The sequence below is a fragment of the Lissotriton helveticus genome, chromosome 1_2 (genome assembly GCF_964261635.1).
Source record: "Lissotriton helveticus chromosome 1_2, aLisHel1.1, whole genome shotgun sequence".
Lineage (NCBI taxonomy): Eukaryota > Metazoa > Chordata > Amphibia > Caudata > Salamandridae > Lissotriton > Lissotriton helveticus.
The window spans coordinates 352,484,816-352,510,706 of NC_136058.1; the positions used below are offsets into that span (position 1 = coordinate 352,484,816).

A 25,891-nucleotide genomic window follows, 5' to 3' on the forward strand; every position below is an offset into this window, starting at 1 on the left:
TAGATAGAGGAATCGCAAATCAATTTGAAGACAAAAGGGAAGAGAAGGAAAACGGGATAAATGATTCATGGATCAAAATGGCCCTACATGGAAATAGCAAACAATGACAAGTAAATCACGAAACATCAGTTGAAAATTCAAATAATGGCAATACGGCAATAACATGCTCTTGGAACATAAATGGTATAGGTAAAAAATTGGATAAAATAACTCAATCATTTAAGAATTATCAGATAATTGTATTACTGGAGACCTGGACAATAGCTCAATTTACAATCCACGGCTACAAAGGATACTTTGAACCTGCTATTAAGCAAATCAATTATGGACGCCCCTCTGGCGGCCTAGCGATTTTCATCTCAATTGATCTAAATGCGGAACATATGGAACTAGTCACAAACAACTGTAATTTTCAGTCTGTATTGTTAAAATACGAGATTTATGAACAAAAAAGATCGCTAAAGTTGGTTAATATATATATTCCACCCACATTTACTTCTAGGAATATCATGTCTGCTACTCATTCTACCTACTTGGTAGAGCAAAGGATAGAGGACCCCTTTATGGATTTTATTATTACAGGAGATCTCAATCTTAATCTCCTAGTACCATTTACAAGAGATGAGGTGACACAGTAACAAGATCACCAATGGTTAATTCCGGCTCAAGTATTAGGGACCTCAACAAAACCGAGACAAAATCAAATAGGTCTAAATCTTCTGAAGCATATGGAAGCTTTGGGGCTATGAATACTTAATGTTAGATTCCTAATGGATTCGCCTCCGGCTTGGTCCTGCTAAACCCACAACACCAAATCTCGTATTGACTATACTGTGGTATCATTGAATTTTTTTAACAACTGTACTTCGTACTATTTAAAGAAGGTCCTAGAGAGTGCTCACAGTCAGCAAATAATTACTACATCATTTATAAATAAAAAACATCTAATCTATCTAACAACGCATGGTCAAATTGGAACCATTAATTATCTGAAATTAAACTGGGAAACAAATAACAAACGATTGACCAGCGATCTGGCTTTAAAACTGGCTAGGAAATGTTTCGAAGAAACACCAGCTATATCAACAATTGAACAATGGGCAAGTTTCATTTCCAAACTGTCCAGTCATAATGGTAATCATAATGACCCGAGAGACAGCTATGTGACTCGAGCAGTAAAAAGGGTAACCCATATTAACCTTCCATATGCAGTACAGAAAATGAAACGAGCTAAAAATCGACTAAGGAAAGAGCTGACAAAGTTCCCCAATAAAGAAGAAACCAAAACCGCCTTAAAAGGAGTTAAATCATAACTTAAGGAAATTAATCTGGAATGAAAAAATGGCAGCTAATAATGATCTTTGGACTCAAATTTTTTACGCCAGTAACCAAGGAAATCCACATTCTACAAAACCTGGAACCAAAGAGCACTGGTCACGGAAGGAAACTCTAAATCCAAGGCAAGACAATGATCTAAAAATAACACAAGATCAAGTTGTTAAGCTCATAAAGAAACAGAAAGATGGAGCACCAGGGCCTAACAGTATACCCTTTGCCCTGTATCAAGAGGATCCTGACGCATGGGCAGAACATCTTGCAAGGGTCTTCAAAGAAGTAGTCAGGAAAGGGGTGATACCGGAAAGCTGGAGAGGGTCTTTAATATCCCCCATGTACAAAAAAGGGGATTGGGGGTTGCCTGAAAATTATCGACTAATAACTTTACAGGACACCGATGCAAAATTATTTGCAGGGCTTTTGTTAACAACTTTATCTGACTGGGTAAAGAATAACAGCATCCTTTCGCCTAACCAAACTGTCTTCATTAAAGGACTAGGAACATCTACCAACATCTTAGCCCTATCTGTTTTAATCGACAAAGCAATTACAAAAAGCCAAACTGTATACTTATGCTTTGTTGATTTTAAATCAGCTTTTGACTGTGTGGACAGAGAACGCCTATGGGGAAAACTACATGCACAAGGGGTTCCTCCCTTGTTAATACACCTGATCCGCCTTCTGCACACAAAAACTTGGGCTAGAGTACGTATCAGTAATGGTCACTCACTAACTAAGGAAATACCAACGCTAGGTGGAGTGAAGCAAGGGTGGGTATTGGCTCCTTTATTATTTAAATTGTTTTTACCTGATTTGACTGAGGCCCTGAACAACATAAATGCTAATCCACCTAAGCTGGCAGATAAACATATATCGAATCTACTCTATGCAGATGACGTCATCCTTCTAAGTAACACAAAGGTGAGCTTACAACGGTTAATAACACACACGCAGGAATATGCGATAGAAAACAAAATGGAAATAAATGAATCCAAATCTAAAGTTATGGTTGTCACTAAAAACTCAAGAAGGAAGTATAATTCAAAATGGTTCTTGGGAAAGGAAAATTTGGAGCAAGTTAAAACCTATAGCTATCTGGGAATCATATTTAATGACAATGGTAACTTTAGCCCTCAGAAATTGGATATCACCAGGAAAGCAAATGCATTAATGGGTGCATTTGGGATAATTAAAAAGTCTACAAGCAATTTAACCTATCAAACGCTTCTTAAGGTGATATCGGCAAAATTGTTACCTACATTATCCTACGGCAGTGAGGCTCTAAATGGAAAAGATGCTATAATTATTAATAATGCTATCGCAAAAACCTTTCAATCCCTCTTTCTTTCATATAATCAAAGTATGGAACAGAGTGAAAAATGATAAGGAGAACTTAATTTCGCAGCTTTTATCGAAAGAAGTTGAGTGTAATAATAAATCATCTGCCTGGAAATACCTGGACAAGGCTCTGGATGAATTTAGGATTAGGGGGATTTGGACTACTACAATAGCCCAGGAATCTTTTAAAAAAGTTGTGAATAAAACAACAGATTACCTGCCATTGATAAGTGATAAAGAGACCTTTGTTAAAAGGAAACACGCATGGCACATAATAAACGGCTACAAAAAAAAGAGGCCTCAACAGTATCTGGACACAGCATGGTCGTGGAGAAGCAAATAAATCTGGATTAAAGCACATTTGGAATATGGCCAGGAGAATCACATGCACTACATTGGAAAAAACTCGAAAACAACATATCGTGTCGGCTGTGCAAAGCTGGAGAGGAAAATATTATACATCTCCTGTGCCTCTCTCCAGAGCTAAAAAACAAAAGACTCATTTTATTAAAAAGGTTATTTAATAAAAAAGCAATAAGGACTTGCAGACAAGCATTGATTCGATGTCTTTGCCCAGATGATGTATCCATTAATTCTGCTTTCACAAAATTGTATTGAAAAAATTAGAACACAATAACATTGATCTTTATAATGACTAGATTCTCCACTAACTCTTAAACATATGAACTTGTTGTATTTAACAGTTTTAATAATGTGTGTGTATAATTTTAAAATTTGCTGCTATTCAAAAATAACTTTTAATGAGGTATTGTAATTCAAATGTACATAACTGAGCACTTACTTTTTGTAAAGATTTTGATTAATCAATAAATAAACTACTACACTCTAATCCTTCCTTCTATTGCACTCACCTTAGCATCTTCATTTGGAAATAACTGCGATATTTTCATACTGAAAAACGACAATATTACAGATTTAGACCAATACCTTATCAGCGGTACATTCAACAAACTAATACAACAAAAGAAAGCACAGGCTTTGAAGCTATATTTGCAGCTAAATAAATAGAGCATAGTAGTGCCAAAAAAGCAGTGTCACCTCCTCCACTATGGCGGAGGAGTGTCACCCCACTGCTTTCAATCACTGCGAAAAGAGGAAACATAACATGAAAATAACAGTTATAATCATGTTATGTTTCCTTTGCGGGCAGGCGGGTGGGCGGGGCTGCTCTGCTCACAGAGCGGGGCAGTGGCGCAGTGGTTTGCCCACTCAAGTGCGAAATGATTGTTTGGTCTGCCCTCTCGGGCCACTCAAAGCAGTCATGAGCATTTTCCCTGTTCTCCATGCAGGCTGCATTGCCTGCTTGGAGAATATGCCCACCCCTACAGCCCCTGACAGAGCTCCACGTCACCCAGAGTGCGGAAAACTCCACAAACCCGCGAGAGGTGCAGAGTTCACCGCCCAGACTTAGTCCTTATGCTGAATATTACCTTAAAATCAGAAAAGAAGGCCTCTTATATCAATTGTATCATCGATGGTAAATTCACCACCTGCATTATTAATATGGACGCAAGCCGCTTGTCTCTCAAAACGTCCTAACTCCCTTCTTTACCTTCTTGGGCATGTTCATAGAGGCAGTTGGTATTTCTAATCAGAGGGTTTTCCACCATTTTACTGACTAATGTCTATTTTTGTAGGGCCTGGTAGTGATGAGAGTTCTTTCATGCTTAGTCCAACTTTTCCCAGATTCAGAAAGCAAAGTAGAAAGGAGCAATATAGTGAATAAATGCTCCAAGACATAGTTATAATAACCTGATGCTATGACACTAGCCTTGTTGTGACTAGGAGCGATCCTTTCCCAGAAGACAAGATTGAGCCTCTGTCAAATAGTCACGGGCCAAATCATGATTCTCCCTTTAAACCTTTCTGTGCTGCCAAGCTGGATTTACAAGATGATAAGATACATGTCTGAAATAACACATTACTAAAGTGTGATTCTTGGAGAAAAAAAAATCAGCTATCAATTCCCTAAACACATATTAGATTTCTGTTATAAAAATATTATTTACCCCAACCCCCAAGAGCATTATGGTTTCAGGACCAAAAGTTGCCCTTTATAGTCTAGCAGACGTTACCTAATAATACATTGAACGAAATATCTATATTGTAATGGCACTCTAAGTAAATTGCAATCAATAATTTTTGCTCCAATACACTGATTCCCAAGAGTCAGGGGCATGTATGCTGAATATAGAAAGTCTCTGTGAACCCATAGTTTTCTTAGTGGATACAGTTAGTAACTAACGGAAAAATGAATACAGAATAGATGTATTTTCTCTAAAGAGCCATGTGGGGAAATGGCTCTTTTGCATGGCTCTTTTACATCTATTCTGTATTCATCGTTCCCCACGAAACCCTCCTAATACGTCTCTGGGAATGTGGTCTTCGGGGGACGGTGTGGAACTGGCTTAAATCCTTCTTAGCCGACCGCCGACAAACGATCTGGGCGCCTCCTCACTCCGCAGCTATGGCACCTCTGGAAGTGGGAGTCCCGCAGGGGTCTATTCTTAGCCCCCTGCTTTTTAACATCTTTTTGGCCCCCCTTGCAGAGGTAGCGGAGTCTTTCGGCGCCCAGATCGTGTCCTATGCCGACGACACCCAACTCCTGTTTACCCATAACAGGAATGAGGTGTTTGACGGGAGCCACATCAGAAGCTGTCTAGAGGCGGTCTTCGGCTGGTTCAGGGAGCATGGTTTAAAATGCAACTCCGATAAATCGGAGCTGCTTTTTTTCGGTTTTTCCTCTGAGCCAGTTTGGAAAAGTTGGTGGCCTCAGGATTTGTTTCCACCTGCTAAGGCAAGCGTAATAGCCAAAAATTTGGGTATTATGATTGACAATGATCTTTCTTATGGGCCCCAAATATCTAGCCTGTCGGGGAAATGTTTCGGCATCCTTCGGATGCTGAGAAAATTTTTGCCCCTGATATCCATCAAACACAGACGGATCATTGTTCAAGCACTTGTAGGGTCCAGATTGGACTACGCGAATGCCCTCTACCTAGGGCTTCCAAAGTACCTGGTGAGGCGGCTTCAAGTAGTCCAAAATTCAGCTGCCCGGGCCATTTACGGGCTCCCTAGACGTGCAAGTGCCTCTGTTCTGTTGCAAGAGCTGCATTGGCTCCCTATAGCCAAGAGAGTTCAGTTTAAGAGCCTGACGCTGACTTTCAAAGCTCTTCATGCCATTGGCCCCAAATATATGAGGAAACGTTTGGCTTTCTATAAACCAAACAGAGCCTTACGGTCTGCCTCCCTGTCTAAGATGGTAGTCCCGGCCATCAAACGAGCTAGACAGGGCGGTCGCTCTTTTCACCATTTGGCTCCCCGTGCGTGGAATGAGCTCCCGCTTTTTCTAAGACAGACTCCCTGTCTTTTGTCCTTTAGAAGGGCTCTAAAAACTTGGCTTTTTACTAGATAGGCTTGCCATTTTCCTTTGTTGTCGTGTTGTGTTGCCATATTGAAGGTTTCCTTCGCCAAAGCGCCGGGACACTCCTTCGGGAGTAGCTGTTGCGCTATAGAAGAGCCGAAATAACATAACATAACATAACATAACATAACATAACATAACATGATCACCCCCAAAGTTTTGGACTGAAGCTGCTAATTTTTTACTCTGAGAGGACACTGAGTCTTGCTAAGTAGACCTCAGTGCCAGTGCTAGAACATAGCACCAGGGGTACCCAGGGCCTGCAAGTTGACGTGTCCCCAAGGGACTGCACTTGTTGTTTCACCCTGAGTGTGACAAAGTCCAACATGTTTTCCAGCCTGCCACTGTAGCCTGAAGGAGCAGTTTGCTAACTTGCTTTGCCATTTAAAATTACGGAAAAGCCCAAATGTCCCCCTTTAATATATGTAAGTCACCACTAAGGTACATCTATTGAGTCCTGAGGCAGGGTGCAGTAAATATCAAAAAGCAGTAAAAACCCTAAATTGTCAGTGCAAGAGAGGCTAGTGCTTCATTGGCGGTTATAGGGTTCCACACTGACAACTCAGTTCTGCTAACACCTGAATGGGAATACTAAAGTTGGTACTACAAGTTATCAAATCAATTGTAAAACCAAACTTCATACTAAAGTTACATTTAATGTATATGCAACTTTTAGAAAGTTGCCACTTTGTTGCTAAAGTTTTCCAGTGGACATTTGCAGAAGCTGGCCACAAGACAACCTTTTGCTGTTCAGGGGAGAGGTATGAATAACTCTCAGGAGTGGGGCCAATTGAGGCCTGCCACTGGAAGAGGTTCTATCTCTTACTTGCAGGAAGCTACAGAGGGTGTGAGCCCAAAAGACACATTTTAAAGGGAAAGCCACCTTTGAAGGGCAAATGGTGACCACACACAAAAGTGGATGCTCTTTTGTTCAGGTAGATGGGTTGGCATGGGGACAGAGAGGGGTAGCCAGTTCTCAATCTATTTTTTGTGTGGGCCGGAAGTCCTCAGGTAGCCAGACATCTACAGTGGTCTCCGAAGCGCCACCATCATGGGAGTGAGCAGAATAGTGCAGTCTGATTTAGCTAGATGCCACACATTGCAGGAAGACATCATAAGGTGGGAGGAAACCTGGTAGCCCATTGGCTTCCTCCCCCAAAGGCACTTTCTGGGCATAAATAAGGCACCCTCTAGCAGCCAGACCTCAGATGACATCTGGACTGAAGAGAGGACCAAAGAAGCACTGTCCAGCTGTTCCCTGGACCTGACAAGAAAGGCTTCACAAACTGCTGAACTGCACCTGCTGATCCCTTGGCTAGCAAAGAGAGGACTGTGCCTGTGCTGCCCGGCTTGTGCTAAAGTCACTTCTGAACCCCAGACAGAAGAGGAGAAATCCAAGAGTCAGTTAGCTGATTTCTAACCCAGGGCTTAAAACTTGCTACGCTGACGGAGCATGCAAAGTTTGTACTAATTCGTAGTACAGTACCAAAACGGTGCTTAATCACATAGCGTAGCATCTAAATAAACAATATTCTCAGATGCTTTGAAAAAACAATTTTACATGCTTAACAGCATATAACAAATTCACAAAACTGAACTTTTACAATGAAAACATTAGGTAATGAGAGAGCTGATGATTTTGGGGTCCCCCCTAACCTAGGGGGAGCACCAAGCAGATGCCTTGAACACAAAGAGCATAAACATAAAGCACATTTTGTTGAACTTCAGTGGTGTCCCATCATTTTAGGACCACCCCAAGCACAGTTATTGGCCAGATATGATAAAATAAGCTTTTCTATCTTTATATGCAAAAATGCATATAGTACTTTCAGAATGGTGAATCAGATAAATTGGCCAGCAGTGGGAGATGTGATGATTTTGAGATCCTCCCTAACCTAGGGGGAGTACCCAACAGATACCTTGAAAACAAAAAAGCACATCTTATTGAACGATTTAGTTGTGGTCCCATCCTCTTAGGATAAACCCAAACACAGTTATTGGCAAAAAAAATCTCCAACCAAAGGCCCTGCAAAGCATTACGGGACAAGATTAGCAGTGGCAGTGAATATTATAGTATCCAATATCAAAATAATTCTACAAAGAGCTGCAGTTCCACTGGTCATCCCTAGATGTTCCTCACAAGTCAAATGCAAAGCATTAAAATTATTCTTACATCATGCTGCAGTTCCACTGGTCTTCCCTAGATGTCCCTCACAAGTCAAATGCAAAGCCATTGAAACCCTTTCATCAAGCATTTGCATTTGACTCGTGAGGGACATCTAGGGACGACCAGTGGAACTGCAGCTCTTTGTAGAATTCTTTTGATATTGTATACTATATAATATTCACTGCTCACTGCTAATCTCATCCCATAATGCTTTGCAGGGCCTTTGGTTGGAGATTTTTTTTGCCAATAACTGTGTTTGGGTTTATCCTAAGAGGATGGGACCACAACTAAATCGTTCAATAAGATGTGCTTTTTTGTTTTCAAGGTATCTGTTGGGTACTCCCCCTAGGTTAGGGAGGATCTCAAAATCATCACATCTCCCACTGCTGGCCAATTTATCTGATTCACCATTCTGAAAGTACTATATGCATTTTTGCATATAAAGATAGAAAAGCTTATTTTATCATATCTGGTCATGTACAGGAAGCTTTCTGCAATTAGTTTGCAATTTTAGTACAGTACAGACAAGTACACGGTGTCTTCAGTGACGCTATGCAGACTACGTGAAGTTTACTAAGTGTAGTGCTGCTACGCAAACTACGCCCAGGCTTACTGATTTCCTGCTAAAGCACTAGGGCTCAAAAGCTGAAAAAGCCCAATCTGGCTAGTCAGTAGCCACAATCGCCTGATCACCACAGACTGCCGATATGAAGCCTGGGTGACCAAGTTCTATTGCTCTAAAGGTGCACTCAAATATTCAGGACCTAGGAGAATCATTGAGTGTAGTTTGGGCACCCAAGACTGAGACTGGCCGTCGCCAAAAAGAACCACTGGTTTTGCTGTGACCGGAGGCCAGTAGTCCAGTGGCAACTGGACTTTTATTGGACAAAAATAACTTCAAGGGACACGACCCCTGTGGCCATTGTTACTCCACGTAGACTCTGGACCAAGGAGTGCCCTTTGAAGTCCCTGGTTGACCCCACAGCATCCTCATAATCTTACAGCCTCTTCAGCATCCGTATCCCTTACATCAGGATCAACCATTGAAGTCTGTGGAGGTTTTCTCTTAGCGCCTGGACCTAGACTTTAGACTTCTGTGGTGCGAAGGTAACTGTCTAACTCCTACTCATTTTTCCTGCACCCCTGATCTTCCCCATATTGTATTGGGCCAGAGTAGTCAAACACAACTATCTAAAAGTTTACATAGTTTCCAAACTTTGCAGTTGCCAATGCTTTGAACCCTCCAGTGAATTTGGTTTGGTTTGGTGTCTAAACATTCATACAAATATACTCTATTTTTATAAATGTGTTCTGGATTTCTTTTAAGTTGCAAGCATTACTTTTTGATTTGTTTCATTAATTCTAAATGTTTCAAACGTATTACTTTCTTCAAGTCTTGCTGCTCGAAGCACAGCTACCCAGTGTTGAGCTAAAGGTTTTACAGACGAACCTGACTGAACCCAAGATGATATTGTGAGTATAATACACAATGTGGTTGCACAAACAACACCATATATATAATGACATTTCCTCACAAGCCTTATTCTTCTCAAAGTGTAGCAGGAGGATCTGAGTCTGTAGAATTAATTTCCTTCAACTGATAAGGCATGAAATTCTGTATTACACTTACCACGTTGTCTTTCCCTTTGACAGTGGTTAAAATCTTCTTTGTGTCTGAAACAGATACAAATTAATTTTATGGATCATCTATTTCTAGAACAACGTATTCTCTGTTGTTGTCCAGACATTAAAAACATCTCTTTTATTTTCATTGTTTTGAATAATTAAAATATATTGTAATAAAGGGAAAACAAATTCCTAAAAACATCCATGTTCAACAATATACAATTCGAAAGGTAAAAAGTGACATTTGGCAACTTACTCTGAACTTGTGTTTTTTACTAACAGAAATCTAAAATTATTATCACTCACAAACAGCGGCTCAATCTCACAACTGCAAATTCAAAGTGAATCTGTATTTCCCACCAAAATCGCCAAACATTCGATATTTTGCACTAACAAAACAGTGAATTTTCATTAAATTCAACAAAGCCAAGCTCCCTAAGCCTATGCAGTATCTTCCGGTTGAGGTGCAAGCTGGGCAGTAGGTAGGTTGTCGACGTTTCGGCCCCAAAAGAAAGCTAGGTATCCGTATCTCTGTGCGGAGTGTGCAAGCCGGGATTAAATGGCTCGCACACTCCGTGGCCTTCTGCCTCCAAAGAGATCGGCTGTTTACAGGGACGCCTAATTCGACTCTGCCCACAGATGTAGCTGACCGGCACCGGCGGATTTACAGTGAATTCACATGCAACAGGGACCTTGGATCTCTTCTGGCCCTCATTGATTGCTTGCCTTATATTCAATCTCTTTGGAATGGAGGTTATAAGCCCTTCAACCCATGACAATTTTCACAGAACTCTGCCCCGCCACTAACCCTGACCTGAGGAAGACCCCCTATAAGGTTATACTGATACCTAGCTTTCTTTTGGGGTCGAAATGTTGACAACCTACCTACTGGCCAGCTTGCACCTCAACCAGAAGATACTGCATAGGCTTAGGGAGCATGGCTTTGTTGAATTTAATGAACATTCACTGTTTTTTTTCATCTGGCTCTATGTTCAAGCCGTGTTCAATGTTTGCTGACAAGGGTCTCATGACCAGCACTGTAACCCTTCCCAATCGTTGCACTTATTCTCACTTACACTTTTCCACTCCCTCACCCATTGGGGCACAAATGTTTTCTGAATAAGTGATGAATTTTCTTTGTGATATACTTAACCCGCTGGCACATTGTGATTAAATAACAGTGTTCCTTCGGAAAAGTATGACTTTCTGTTTATGTTATGTTTTTGATTTGTGCATTAAGTATCCACCTTGTTTTTAACTAAACCAACAAGCACTGGTAAAGCCAATAGGTTTTGCCTATGCAAAATCTATTTGCTTTGTCGATGTTTTTTAGATGTTGTACAGAAGTGCGATCTGCTGAGCAAGAGATAACCTCTCTGGTACTTTGCCTTTTTTACACAATGGTGGGTCAGATTTTGGAACTCCATTTGACAATGTGCTAGTGGAGAGGTACTGGAAATGTTATAAATGGTCATCGTCCACAGTTGATTTCCACATCTGATCACGCAACAGGATGTGCTAACCTGAACTAAGGCTCTTTTCATTGACTAGATATCTAATCCTTCACCTTTTTTTGGTTGGTCTTAGATGCATATAGATTTCCTTTTCGTCTTTATCCTTCTGAATAAAACATAACATTATTTTTTAATGTACTTATTTTTTAAGGCTGCTATTCATTCCTAATAAACGGAGGTAACTTTGTTTATATTTGAACAAAATGTCCTATTTGGGTCAAGCCTGATCCAGCGCGCATGGCTGCTCTGTGAGACTTGTTAGTCCCTCCTTAGTAACGCCTCCTCTACATTTGTTACCTCACATGGCGACTGACCCCTTTACTCCCGTTGTCACATGGTACGCATTATTTAGCCTGAGCACTATTGTTTTTATTCAGTTTGGTTTCTCTTACTGCAGGCACGATGTGCTTTGGTGCTTCCTTTACCCCCCCTCATGTTGTTGTGCCTTGTTTAGCCCACCCGCTGTCCGTGTCTTCTCCCTCCCTGTCCCGCCCTCCCATTGCCCGTGACGCCTTTTTTGATTTTTTTTGCAGATTTATATAGGGCAAACTCGACCCAAAGGTATTGGAGCGCTCTACATGAGCACCAGTTATGTTACACATTAGAGCTTTAGGTATTCCCAGAGGACGCTGTGTTTATTTTGTTTCTCCAGCATATTACACTTAATTAGTGCGTGCTTTGAAATGACGCTGATGGATCAAGCCCTGATCTTTGGACTGGGTAAGAGTGGTCTGCTCAATTCAGACACTCTGTTCATCACCACCCCCTTTTCTGAATCGTTTTTGGCCACTATAGGTGTGGCAGGGTATACTCAGACATGAGTCCCTTGCTCACTGCTCCATCAGAATTCAAGCAAGCCGGGCCGACGATGGCTGAAATGCCAGAAACCGGTCCCCGGAAGCTTGTCTCCTTTCTGGTGAAGAATTGGCTTGGTAGTTTGGTCTGCCCTGTTCCCATGATGCACTGGGCCAGGGACAGACTAATTTCCATATAGCCAGGTTCTGAGCTGGGATGGGGCAGTGAGCTAAATAACGGTGATGGATCAAGACCTGATCTTTGGACTGGGTAAGAGAGGTCTGCTTAATTCAGACACTCTGTTCATCACCACCCCCTTTTCTGAATCGTTTTTGGCCACTATAGGTGTGGCAGGGTATACTCAGACATGAGTCCCTTGCTCACTGCTCCATCAGGATTCAAGCAAGCCGGGCCGACGACGGCTGAAATGCCAGAAACCGGTCCCCGGAAGCTTGTCTCCTTTCTGGTGAAGAATTGGCTTGGTAGTTTGGTCTGCCCTGTTCCCATGATGCACTGGGCCAGGGACAGACTAATTTCCATATAGCCAGGTTCTGAGCTGGGATGGGGCAGTGAGCTAAATAACGGTGATGGATCAAGCCCTGACCTTTGGACTGGGTAAGAGTGGTCTGCTTAATTCAGACACTCTGTTCATCACCACCCCCTTTTCTGAATTGTTTTTGGCCACTATAGGTGTGGCAGGGTATACTCAGACATGAGTCCCTTGCTCACTGTTCCATCAGGATTCAAGCAAGCCGGGCCGACGACGGCTGAAATGCCAGAAACCGGTCCCCGGAAGCTTGTCTCCTTTCTGGTGAAGAATTGGCTAGGTAGTTTGGTCTGCCCTGTTCCCATGATGCACTGGGCCAGGGACAGACTAATTTCCATATAGCCAGGTTCTGAGCTGGGATGGGGCAGTGAGCTAAATAACGGTGATGGATCAAGCCCTGATCTTTGGACTGGGTAAGAGTGGTCTGCTTAATTCAGATACTCTGTTCATCACACCCCCTTTTTAGGTCGAGCAGACGTACTCTCAATGCGTGAGCATTGAGGTGTCTGCTTCAGACCTATTGCTACCCATATTCAGTTTTGAGGACACCAATCTGACACGCGCTTTTCGTTTGCAGTTTTCACCGCGGGAGCGCGCTTCGTCAGTTTCGTTTTCGAGGCAGTGCCCCTGGGGAGCCTCGTGGGCTCTGGAGCGATGCCGGCACTATAGTTGGGAGTCCCACACTGGGGACTCCAAATACCATTGCCCCCGCAGCCCTCCACATGCCCCGAGTACCTCCTGTCCCCAGAAACGCAATTACGGAGCCCCACTCACCGGGACTTCGCCTCCGCAGGACTCTTCCGGGGAGACAACGTGGCCAGCCAGGTCCCGCTCCGGGGCTGCTCCCTCCGGCGTCAACGGGCACAGGGACACTGGCACTCCGCTCCTTGGCTTCCCGGGCGGACGCCAGCTGCACGCAGGGCTCTCCTCTCTCTGCTCCGGAGCCTTGCGCCAGCCATTGCAGCCTGCCTCCTGGGAAGCTCCGGTCGCACTCCACTTCCTGCTTCTGGTCAGGCCCCGCCTCTGTCTCGAGGAGGGCTGCCTGACTTCCGCCCAGCCCGGGCTGCTTTCGCTGGAACAGCCGCCGGACGATCAGAGCCATCAGACAAGCACAAGAGGTTTACGGTAAATGTCTTTTTTAATTTTTTTTTTATAAACACTATTACTAGTTAACCATTTGTGTTTGGTCACGAGTCGTGCTGCTTTCAATTTTGTGGCCGCACTTGTATTCTTTGTGCCCAAATCACAGGAGCGGATAACTTCATGAGCAGCACACGGTAACACTCTAGGGCTCTGTCAAACGAACAGTGGGTGCATTTTAACTCACACTTTGAAATAAAACTAAAACATGGCTGTATTTCAGATTTGCTTATCGAACCAGGAGCAACTGCCAATATTTAATTTCAATGCGATGTGATTTTTGTCGTGTCAGAGGTAACAGTTTCCGTTCCATTTCAAATAAAATTGCATTTATGCTCCAGCTCATTAATAAAACGTTTTAATCATGTGTGTTGTATTTTAGCTGACTCTATGCATGTGCACCAACGATTCGAGAAAAGAAACTTAATCCACAACCAAGTTAATGTTTTAATGTGTTTGCTGATTTCTTTGGGAACCTTCCCTAAATTCGACAGACACTGTATTAACTTGGGTACCTTATCAACAATGACTTTGTTTCTTTTAAGAGGAATCGATTCTCTTATGCTGCATCAATGTACCTATGCGTGCTTTATTGCAGTATGGCTAACATGCATCTCACTCCCATATGGTTATTTCACAGACGTAATAGACCCTCGACCTTCATTTCTGAAATTCAAGCTAAATTGGGCGTTTTCTTTCTTTGTATGTGTGTGTTTTTTCAAGCGTTGCGTTTGTTTTCAATAGTGGTAACATTGTCATCAAGCAGGCGATTTTTAAGCTCTCAGGAGTCCGTTTTAAGTCTCAGAAGTTTAAAAGTTACGCAAATATGTATGAACCACACAATACATCTGATAGGCTCCGTGGCGTCGTCGAAACCAAAGTAAATACTTCTAATACAACGGAATTTATTTTTGTTGATAACCTCGTGCGCAGTGGCCTCGCTCGGACCCCCATTTGTTAAATGAGAGTAGGCACCCTTCCCTGCAGGTAAGATGCTACCTGTGCCCACAGCGACAAATAAATCCTGGCACAAGGCCCACATCTTTGGAATGTTCTGAAGACCATATTTAAGCAGAATTTTGCTTGTATCAATGCCTTTCCACCGTGAACTTAATCCTGTCACACAATGCAAGTGTTTAACACACTTGGAAACTTGGGACACCCTGGTACCCACGTCCCATTAAAGCAGTGTTTATAGTTTCCAACCCAATGTCTTGAAAGTAGGCGCACATATGATAACTTTTGCGTCACTAACATCCACACAAGGGAGAGGTGTGGCGCCGCGGCCAGGGCGACTGACGCTGGAATCTGGGGATCAGGGTTCGATCCCCGGCTCCGGCGGCAGGTTAGCCCAGCACCATGCGACTCTGGGCAATAGCTTGCTTAATCTTCCCGACGGCCCCCCAGCGCCTAGAGACCCTAACGGGTGATTGTGCGCTATACAAATGTGGATTATTATTATTATTATTACACAATCTGGTCAAATACCTAACACTGCTGTTCACACAGGGGCAGAAGCACCCAGAAGTGGTTGATAGGCCTCATAAAACAGTTTTTCCTCGTGATTTTATTTTGTTGTTCAACATTATAGAGTGAAGATTCTCCAATGGTTCCCTTTATTTCATATTTCTATAAGGCAGCGCCACTGAGCTGTGATCACACCAGTGTGGGTCTAAGTAATATCAAGTCATAATTGCGCGAGGTAGGAGAGTGGTGCAGAGCGGTTTATGCATTAAAGTACTGAACAAGCAGCAATCGCTGTAGGTCTAGACTGAACTGTGTAAGCAGAGAAAGCTATTTGTGATCTGACTATTAGAAGAGGGGTGCTAGAGATGAAGATTTAGGTGCATGGACAGAGCTGTGGAGGACCTTTGGTCCTCAGTCACAAAAGGTATGAGGCACTAAAGTTCAGGACTGAGGTGCATTGACTGAGTCCCAGTGGTGGCCTTTTATGATGTGATGCACATCTGATCTAAGCTGCATTGGCAGAACTTAATAATTATATGCAGCTTAGTACTGGAATCATAGGAATTGTGGAAGATTAAGACAGAGGTGTATTGGAAGCGGTATATCTGGCAGTCTTTACACTTCCATTGATGAAGATCAGGGAGCACTGGAGAGCTGCCTCTCATTGAACAAGCATTTGCAATGCAATAGGTCTCGCCTTTCTGAATGTTTGAGCTATTGGTGTTGCATTATTATTAGCAATGCCAATAGCTCAAACTTTAATAATGCGAGACCTATTGCATTGCAAATGCTTGTCTGAATCGTTTTTGGCCACTATAGGTGTGGCAGGGTATACTCAGACATGAGTCCCTTGCTCACTGCTCCATCAGGATTCAAGCAAGCCGGGCCGACGACGGCTGAAATGCCAGAAACCGGTCCCCGGAAGCTTGTCTCCTTTCTGGTGAAGAATTGGCATGGTAGTTTGATCTGCCCTGTTCCCATGATGCACTGGGCCAGGGACAGACTAATTTCCATATAGCCAGGTTCTGAGCTGGGATGGGGCAGTCAGCTAAATAACGGTGATGGATCAAGCCCTGATCTTTGGACTGGGTAAGAGTGGTCTGCTTAATTCAGACACTCTGTTCATCACCACCCCCTTTTCTGAATCGTTTTTGGCCACTATAGGTGTGGCAGGGTATACTCAGACATGAGTCCCTTGCTCACTGCTCCATCAGGATTCAAGCAAGCCGAGCCGACGACGGCTGAAATGCCAGAAACCGGTCCCCGGAAGCTTGTCTCCTTTCTGGTGAAGAATTGGCTTGGTAGTTTGGTCTGCCCTGTTCCCATGATGCACTGGGCCAGGGACAGACTAATTTCCATATAGCCAGGTTCTGAGCTGGGATGGGGCAGTGAGCTAAATAACGGTGATGGATCAAGCCCTGATCTTTCGACTGGGTAAGAGTGGTCTGCTTAATTCAGACACTCTGTTGATCACCACCCCCTTTTCTGAATCGTTTTTGGCCACTATAGGTGTGGCAGGGTATACTCAGACATGAGTCCCTTGCTCACTGCTCCATCAGGATTCAAGCAAGCCGGGCCGACGACGGCTGAAATGCCAGAAACCGGTCCCCGGAAGCTTGTCTCCTTTCTGGTGAAGAATTGGCTTGGTAGTTTGGTCTGCCCTGTTCCCATGATGCACTGGGCCAGGGACAGACTAATTTCCATATAGCCAGGTTCTGAGCTGGGATGGGGCAGTCAGCTAAATAACGGTGATGGATCAAGCCCTGATCTTTGGACTGGGTAAGAGTGGTCTGCTTAATTCAGACACTCTGTTCATCACCACCCCCTTTTCTGAATCGTTGAAATGAGTTGCCGCCAGATGTTTATAACGGCCACGATTAAGAGGTCAGGCTGAAGGTAGTGCGAGTTTCACTTGCATTGCCTGTCAGTGGACCAAAAGGGTGTTCAAAATGCATGGTTACCCAATCCATGGTCTCTCTGCAAAGCACACACAGATAACCATTATCAAAGAAAAGAAATAATCCTGACTAGTTTTAGGTATATGTCAGTTGTTATGTTATTATATTTGGATTCAATTAGCTCAGAGAGACACTAAAATATAGGCTATTAAATGACAGAGATTTCGTTTATGTGGTTAAGCCATGCCTATAACTACAGAGGCCATGCTCCTTTTAGGGACCCACCTACTTTTTTTCAATTCCACTTAAAGCCCTGGCTAAAAGTAAATATAATAATAGCAGTATGACACTGTTAATGCTGGTCACCTCATAGCACTATTATTGTCTTTCCTTTAGGCCATGTTGCACAGCAGCCAGCCTTCTGTGCAGCCTGTTTGAAAAACATTGACAAAGCCAATAGATCTCGCATAGACAAAAGCTATTGGGTTTTGCCAATGCTTGCTTTTTTTGTTTCTGTTCACTTTGGTCTGCTGGCCTCTGGATGTCATTTTACACCATCTGTCAGTGCGGCCAAGGGGAGGGGAGCAGGCAGCAGTTCCGCACAGACTGACATCTTGCCTGGGGACGGAAAATCTGCACAACAACAGACCTGGTGTTAGTATAGTGGAGAGGGGATGAAGGTCTCCTGGGGAGGGCTTGAGCGACTCTTTAGGGACAAAACCACTTGAAGAGAAAATGTGAAAGTTGTCATTTGGGCCCTTAAAGACAAGATCTGCTGCATAGATAGCAGTCACTGCTGCCAGGCACCAGGAAGACATGTTTCCCTTCCCGTCCAGTGCTGTCGTAGGGCCGAGGTTACGAGGAAAGCAGAGGAATACGGCACCTGACCTCCTGCACACGTCTAATGGATTTATAAATACTGTTAATAAAGGAACCACCTCCCCTTCGTGTCGGAGACAGCCAGCCCAGTTGTGCAAGCAAGTGTTGCCGCACAGCCAACATCTGCCGATAGTCATAAAAAGGTGGCACAGTGAAGATCACATCCATTTCTAAGAATATTCAAGGTGGCCTTCAGAACTAAAAATACAAATATTTAAAAATACCTTAGGTCACAAACATTACGTTAAACACCACTAACATTCAAAGACTTTCTTTATAAGAAATTCTACATTTGATGAGTTATTGGTAATACTGTTTAAATGTAATAGTCCTAGCACAATGGGAGACATGTAAACCTCTAAGACACGGTGAAAAGCTGTATTAACTCTTGTTATATTCAAGAGACCTTTGTCTGGGGTGCAGCCCTCGTCATCCCATTAAAACTGCGCCTGTACAGACTATGTGCGGTGGGATTCAATGGACAAGTCGCACAATCTACAAAGATGGTTCATCGAATATTGTGCTGTGACACCTGCAACCCATGTGCCGTTTCCATCCTGAAGGAGCATACAATGTATTATCAGCCTTTTATCAACTACTTTTCCTAAATACTTTGGCCCAAGTAAAGTCTCCCTAAAGGTGTAGTGTAGTTCCTATATCTCTAATAGGCTCTGCGCATTAGAATAATATACATCATAGATTTGACATAGGACTAAGGTCAGTATGTCTCTATCGAGTACAATAAACTTAATTGTGTGTGCCAGCTAACTCAGAGATCACTAGAAACTTTCTCGAATAAACAAGAATGGATTAGTCTCTGACAACCGCATAAAAATGATAACTTAGTTTCCCTTAGAGTCGGAATAATATCTTCAGTCGTGGAAACAATAGATAACTATTTCCCTCAGTCAATCGTGCATGCTTTGATTACACAGAGTTGCACAGAAATAGAGAGACAGGCGTTTCAATAAATAGGGTTTATTGAACAGTCTTCTTTCTCATGCAAGAGATATGTACTGCTACAATTGTTAGACAGAATGCGAAGCATAATACGTACAGCATAAACAGTAATATCAAATAATACTGTCATAGCATTGTCTTGCTATGAAATATATAAAAATACATACATAAATAACACAGGCTAAAATACTCAACTGGTGCTTCTAAAATACGCCTACCCCAGTGTACCTAACCTAGGTCTAATACAACGGAAGAAGTAGGTGCTGGTTTGGCATAGGTTTAGTTTTGCCAAGAATTGCCAAAGGTTTCTATAGGTTCTAATCAGCTCCATATCTTAGAATGAGAGAGGTTGGTATCTCATTCCCGGGACTCGATTTCCCAACACCCCGTAAGGGGAGTCAGAAACACTGGTGCTGGATTCTCGGCAGGAGGATGACAGCTTCTAGTCAGTGCGTTAGCTGGGGAGTTGGCTTCCTTCGGCACTTTCTGTAGCGAGCTGCGTCGTGCAAGTAGGTAGTCGTACTGCACCGAACCACACCGTCCTTTGCCATAGCAAGTGAAGGTATATTTATATCGTGAAGGTGTTTAGGAATGTCAGTATTGACGTAAGAGTCGGGCATAGGAACGTCATGAATGAACCCCTAAGGAATAGATGTTCATGCATAATAAGAGTTCTTGGAGAAATCAATATCCAGGCAAGGGGAAGTCCCTACGGCTTAAAAGTCTGGTTTTCCAAGAAGTCGTTGTGACGTAGATGAACGGATGTTAGTAGCCATGCCTGTATTTGGTTAGCATGGGCTATGCCTAAATAAGGACTGGATTTCTATGCCTATATAAGGGCAATGTGATTTATACCTATATAAGGGCTTGAATCGGAAAATGCATACGGAATCTAAAACCGAACACAACAAAGGAACTTGGCAAAAAAGTCCGAGCCGATTGTGAGTCAAAGCTGTATTGCTTCTCAGCTATTATTAATGGCTTTAAATTCGCATAATATGACATAGATCCGTTGTTAGATTTGGGGGTCTCTAGTTGGCACAGGTAGATACTTGTGACAAATAGGGACCCTTGCCTCTAGTCAGGTTAAAGGGGTATACCCCTAAAATAACCCCTGCTCACCCCCTTGGTAGCTTGGCATGAGCAGCCAGGCTTATCTCAGAGGCAGTGTGTAAAGCATTTGTGAACACATACAGTAATCAAGTGACAACACTACAGGTGGACACCACACAGGTTTTATATAAAAAATAAGTATTCTTTATATAGACTTCTCACAAGACCACAAACGACAAAAATCCACAATACTGTACTTCAAATTGTAGAATTAGCTTAGTTCTCTTTAGCTCTTAAAATGCAACACTTTGAGTCAATGTATCTTACGATGTGACACGAAGGGCAACAAAAGTGTTGCAGGAAAGGTGATGCGGTAGTCCCTTACACGCAAGGACGGTGATGCGTTGAAGATCTGGTGGAAATAAATAAAGATGGCGCTTTCTCCTTGATGCGACACGCTTCCCGGTGATGCGGCAGCGTCTGCTGCGACGTCGATCCTCTTCTCCAGCGATGCAAGATGGACACACATTGTGAGCCGCCACAGGCCCTGCAACACGCTTTCCAGTGATGCGGCGACGTCTACTGCAATGTCAATCCTCTCTCCTGGCGACGCAAGTTGCTTCCACAATGATGCGAGCAACGACAGGCCCCGCAACACTCTTCCCAGTGATGCGGTGGCGCCTGCGGCGATGTCGATCCTCTTTTCCGGCGACACGCTTCCCGGTGATGCGCCGGTGTCTGCTGCAATGTCAATCCTCTTCTCCGGCGATGCGAGGCACTTTGTGTTGTGAAGCGGCAGCAGCAGTTCGGTGACACGCTTCCTGTTCTTGAGTCATACTTCCAGCTCCTTGCGACACGCAAGTCCTCATAAAGTCCAGCACAACTGCAGGCACTTCCAGAGAACTCTTGGGGAGCTGGTGGGTGAAGTCTGTTGTCCCTGAGACTTCAGTAGGAGACAAGCTCTGTTCTAAGCCCTTGGAGATGCTTACAAGTTGATGAAAAGTAAACAAAGTTCCTCTCTCCTTTCTTTGGCAGTCAGGCAACGACTGCAGGCCAATCCCCCAAGCAGCATTTCAGCTTAGGGATAGTCTCTCCTCAGTCTCTCTGGTTCCACTCCTCAGCAAATGTTTCTTCCTATTGTCCAAAAGTGATCTAAATACTTGGTATCAGGGTGCCAATATTTATACCCCAACATCCTTTGTCCTCTTAGGGCAGTGGGGCCTTCGCCTAGTTAAACCAATTCTGGTCAGTCCTGGAACACTCTGTTTACATGATTCCTTCTTTCCTTTCACAGTGCAGGGCAGAGACATCAGACGCACCTCAGGAGGTGGAGCCGGCATTGTGGAGGGAAGGCAGATTCCTATTCAGGTCCCAGGTGCAACTCCTCCCTCCCATCTAGATGCAGATGTCTCTATATTCACCTCTGGGCTGGCTCACCATGTCTCCTGGAATCCCCCTGCCCCTGTCACTCAAACTCCAGACAAGGAATACACAACCTAGCAGAGGCAGGCTTGGATAGTTAGACAAGAAAAATACCTACTTTCTAAAAGTGGTATTTTCAAACACAGAATGTTAAAACCAACTTTACTAACGGATGAATTGTATCATTCTGAATTCAGGCATACTAAACTCGAATTTCCACCTAGTTCCCTGAGTCAGTTAGAATTATAAGATGTAATAATCTAATTGCCCATTCTGGCCTACGGGGTGTAGGAGGATGGATATCTGACTATGGTTACCCCAGATTTTATGCCTTGTGTTTAGCTGGTTTTTGACTTAGTTGGCCTGGGATCCTGCTAATCAGGACCCCAGGCTATCTGCTCTCACTGTAAAATGGACTCCATGTACTCTAGGTACATCTCCAATTGGTAATTGGGTCACCTTATCAGCCCCTGCACAGTGTACCATAGGTACCCAGGGCATAGGTGCACCCAGGGCCTACCAGGGGCTGCACCATATCTTTTGCCACCCCTGGCTGGCCATCCAAACTGACACAACTGGCTGAGACCCATTTTTCGCCACTTATCTACCATAGATAAACATATTTTTAACTTGTGTCTTTATTTGTTCTTGTATAAAAAAATTTTTTACAAAAATGTTGTTGTGTGAAATTTTAACCTTTACTATTGTGTTATATTAATGATTTATTAACTGTGTAACTGCTAAATAAAAAAACTCAAGTCTTATAGTCAGCCTCAGCCAATTGTTTATTTAATTCACTATCAATGTGTTCTAGACATTAGTTGCCTAGGTTGTTGCCTTTCAAATATACAACTGGCTGATCACTCAGCTAGGGCAAGGTTGTGTAATCACCCCTTGCTTGGATATAGTATTCCTATGTCTAACCTTAAATCTGGACACATATACACCTATAAGTCACTCCTAAGGCAGGCCTTAACAATCCTGAAGGCAGAGTGCTTGGTTTTATGTGAGTTGGTGCTCTAGCATGAGCTGAGCCTGTCTGTAGCTTTCGGAACCATGTCCTTATAGCTGTTGCAGGATATTGCCATACCATATACTCTTAAGTGCATTATAATCCTCGCGGTTATTGCTAACTTTGGTTTGGCTTTATCAAAACATGTCGTGTAAGGTGTCATACGCTTTGGAATACTACCCCCTCGCCAGTTCTGGCGACGGGGTTAGCATTCCACCCTTCTAGAGGGAGAAGACATTTTACTATACTTAATCCCGGTTAAAATTAACCAGAGCCTCAGCATCACAAAATGGATGCTGCTGCCACAGACACAAGTCTGACCTCCTGCTGCTGGGAGTCCTTCCAGCGAGGGAGGCTTGGACAATAGGTTTCCTGTCACCGGGAGGTGCTAGCACCACCCCAGACAGGAGATAGTGGATTGGGGCAGAGAGGGCTGAATGAAACGAGACACTGCCTGGGGCCAACAAGGTGTCCCATGCATAGTCCAGTTCAAACCGGTGCTGGGGCACTCCAGCTACAGCTCTGGTGCGAAACTGGACAAAGGGAAAGGTGTGTAACCACCCCCTTCCTGGGTCCCACCCATATGAGGGACCTAGCAGGTAATCCGGCCCCTTGATTTGGAATAAAGGTAGGAGTTGTGTCCTTAGATTAGATTATCCTGCCTGAAACTTTGAAACAGAACTCTGGACCCTTCGACATCCTACTCAACGTAGAAGACTGAAGAATCTCCCTTGTGGTCAAGGAGTGACCACCCTGTGCATGCAGGCACCATCAAGCGCTCAACGGTTTGCTTTGTTGTTGCTCCCGCCGGAGCTCAAACAACAGAGACCAAGACCCGGACTTCCAGACATCCAACAGCCCGATCCACAGCCTCAGAAAAGCTGAGACCCGTGGAGGCGACGAGAGACGTGAGACCGGCCATCTTGGAAAGCCAGCGAAGTGCTTTCTGTGCAGCTCCTGAGGCACCCTCGAAGCTGTGCATTGGGGATTGAGAAGCCCCAGCCCCAAGCATCTTTTGCACTGAAGATCACCTCTCCACACTCACCGAGTGCAGCGTGGGGCCCTTTTGCATTTTCCTGCTTGATGCGTCTGTCTGGTCACTTGCCCGTTGGCTAGTGGCCTCTGTGATGATGAAATCTACAATCTACACTGCTGGTCTGGTTGCTCCAGACTGGCCCTTGCTTCCCTGCGAAGGAGAAGCCCCTCAGTCCTTGCTGGCCTGAGTAAGAAGCCATCTTTGATTCCTGCGTGGGTTGCATTTGCCAAGGCCTGTTGACTGCGAATCGAGATCCGACACTGCCGACAGTGAGAGCTTTTGTGGGACAGTCCGTATCTAGCTCCTGGTTGTCGTCAACACCTCCTGGTCCACGAGGCTGCAGAGACAAGCTTCGTGACAACCACCTGATTGCGCCCGACATCGCCTGGTTCCTTCCTGGTTCCTCCCCGCTCACTGGCTTGTGACCCAGACTCTGTCCCCTCTGCTTTCAGGTACTCTTCATCCTTGATGCACCCTTGGATCCAACCGGACTCTTCTCTCCTGGTCGCCTGCAGCATCTTTTCTCCAAGGCTCCATAGCACTCCACAACGAAACCCGACGCACTTTGACACCAATGCACCCGCTTCCTGTGGGTGAGGTAACGCGAGTACTGCGGTGCTCCTGTGAAGGTTTACTCTTCTAGTATCCTACTTTCAAGTGGTTTTGTTCTAGTCCAGTCGGAAGACTCCTAACTCTTTAACTTTCTAACTTTACGCGCCCATTGACTTCTATTGGTGCACTTGTGTGCATTTAGACACTGCACCCGCATCCCGTGGGCCACCTACTCCCTAACTTCTGTTAGTTCAGTGTAGGCCCAGCGATTCCCAAGGCCCTAGGCCTTACCATTGTTCATGACGCGGTTCTTATGCCACTATTTTAGTATATGTTTTTAAGGGCCACCAAGGCCTATCCATATTGTGCAACTTATTGTATGTCATATTAAGTTACTTGTTATACGCTTGTGCTCCTGTGCTCATAAAGAGTTAAGGGGATCTATTTAGAAATAAATACATATATATTTTGAATATATAACCTGTTTGGTGTCCTTTCATTTGGTATTAAAAGGTTTGCATATGGTAAAACAGGTGGCTTCACATGCCCTCTTGAGTTTAGCCTAAGACTGCTTTTGTCCATGCTACCACTAGGATAACTAGTCTATAAGGTTGACTTTACAACCAATGACCATAAAGGTCGTTTGGACTGGTGCAAGGTGCTCACTAGAATAGTGAACATCATATACCAGGCCAACTTCTCACACGGGGAATAGGTAGCCTTGCCATAGTGAACAATGAAAATGGTTGTAATTCACTATTAGGACATGCCACACACATCAGGGCTTGTCCTATCTTATACTTACAATGCACCCTGCCCTTGGGCCAACCAATGGGTTGTCTGATATGAAGAAAAGGGAAGGTTTAGGGACTGGCAAGTGGGTGCACTTGCCCAGTCAGCATGGCAGTATCAGACTGCATGCAGGCTCTCCAATGGCAGACCTGAGACATACTTTAACAGGCTGCTTCTGTAGGTGGCACAACCAGTGCTGCAAGCCCACTAGCAGCATTTGGTTTACAAGCCCTGGGCACACTCAGTGCACTGTACTAGGGTCTGACCAGTTAACCAAATGGGCCAATCATGGAACCACTAATCCATGCATCAATTTACAATAGGGAGCACTCGACAGCAGTGGCACAGTGCCCAAAGCATCTAACACCATCAAAACCACATGAGGCAACAGCAAACATGGAAGGGAGACCCACGCCACGGTGCCAGGTCTAACATCGGTCCTCTCAGGAAGGGATCAAACTATACATATGTGACATCTTTTGCAAAAGAGCTGCATGAAAGACATAGTTTGAAAAAAACTCTTTCCTAAAAAAAAAACATGAATATATGGTTGTCAGGAATCAACATCAAAGTGTTGTTTTTTATGTACTAGAGGGTTGATTTTTACACAGAGAACTAAGGAAATATTTTTTTTCTTTTTTTATCCAAAGATTCAATTATATCCTTTGCAGCACTGAAGCGTTCGTCACAACTAACAGTGCAGTGGCACATGTTGCACTCAAACTCTTCAAATACACGAAACAAGTGCTTGCCTTCGTGGGAGGCTTTGTTTGTTTCAGGCTGCTCTCGCTTACGCACACTCCATCTTTAATGCCGAATCCGAAGACCAGCCGACATTTTGGTGCCATTTCACGACCGCAACTTGAGTGCCTTTTAACTTCCAGTAGAATTTGTTTTTAGGTCGAGCGTGAGC

General features: G+C 43.9%; 2 long non-coding RNA genes across 3 annotated transcripts in view; one reads left to right on the forward strand and one right to left on the reverse strand.

Annotated features, from left to right (window-relative positions):
• LOC144807910 (uncharacterized) overlaps positions 1 to 25,891 on the reverse strand; it is a 282,409-nt gene that overhangs the window by 18,745 nt on the left and 237,773 nt on the right. The window contains exons 1-3 of one of the 2 annotated variants that reach the window (XR_013606518.1): positions 13,542 to 13,756; positions 9,916 to 9,959; positions 3,546 to 3,585 (exon numbers count right to left, since the gene is read on the reverse strand). This is a non-coding gene — a long non-coding RNA (uncharacterized LOC144807910). Of the gene's footprint in view, positions 1 to 3,545; positions 3,586 to 9,915; positions 9,960 to 13,541; positions 13,757 to 25,891 lie in introns of those variants that run through there. The other variant, XR_013606517.1, reaches the window with a different exon arrangement.
• The window catches only part of LOC144807911 (uncharacterized), a 447,007-nt gene continuing 434,982 nt past the window's right edge, over positions 13,867 to 25,891 (forward strand). Inside the window, exon 1 of the long non-coding RNA XR_013606520.1 lies at positions 13,867 to 13,892. This is a non-coding gene — a long non-coding RNA (uncharacterized LOC144807911). The remainder of the gene's footprint in view (positions 13,893 to 25,891) is intronic.